Source organism: Penaeus monodon, chromosome 27 (genome assembly GCF_015228065.2).
Source record: "Penaeus monodon isolate SGIC_2016 chromosome 27, NSTDA_Pmon_1, whole genome shotgun sequence".
NCBI lineage: Eukaryota > Metazoa > Arthropoda > Malacostraca > Decapoda > Penaeidae > Penaeus > Penaeus monodon.
Genome location: NC_051412.1, coordinates 31499390 through 31500181, shown reverse-complemented (window position 1 = coordinate 31500181; position 792 = coordinate 31499390). Strand labels below are relative to the sequence as shown.

The 792-nt window shown below is 30.7% G+C and overlaps 1 protein-coding gene across 1 annotated transcript in view; it reads right to left on the bottom strand.

The window, feature by feature from the left end:
• Window positions 1-68: 68 nt before the first annotated feature.
• Window positions 69-792, bottom strand: part of LOC119590793 (cytosolic 10-formyltetrahydrofolate dehydrogenase-like) — a gene marked incomplete in the record, with an annotated part of 14790 nt that continues 14066 nt past the window's right edge. The window contains 1 exon segment of the mRNA XM_037939506.1: window positions 69-792.

Below are 792 nucleotides of genomic sequence, written 5' to 3'. Positions count from 1 at the left end.
CACACTTCTGCAAATCCACATAATTTTCTATCACACCGTTGAAAGGTATTTACAAGAAAGACAATTGGTAACAGGAACAACTGTTTTATTCAGTATTGACATTGGCAACAATTTCCATTCTAATCAGAAAATAACATCTGTATTACAAAATTAATCCTACGACCATGACTAGCATTATTTCCAATTTCCAATCAAGACTTTCAGACTGCTTATCAGTAAAAAAAAATAACTTCCACTAGAGTGTAATTTAAAAAGTTAATTTATAAAATACATAAAATCACCCTGTTAGCATAAATATAAAAAATTTACATAAATTTTCATTTTCAAATAAAAATCACATTTACAGTCATTCCATACACAATATTATATCCTTCCACACACTATTGTGGAAAACTGTAAGAAAACAATTTCACAATTATTTCCATGAAATGTTATGTCAGTGCACAGTACCTTCAAGCTAATGGTAAAAAAACTGTTATCTCCCATGTTACACACGCATTGCTAGTGTCCATATATATCAAAGCACTCCTTTACCAAACTAATATTTCTGAGCAAATACTGAACTACTCTCAAACTGCAACTACTTTCACTCACCAAAAAACACCAGAAAGAATTTCAAAAATAATTTTGGAACTTCCTCTCACCTTCCTTGAGAAATAAAGATATTTCCAAGTCATCAATACACATACACTCTCACAAGAAACAATTCAGAATACAGTCAAAGAAATTCTAATACAGTTGAGGAGAAAACACACAGAATATACTTACACATGTGTGCACAAAGCAAATGTG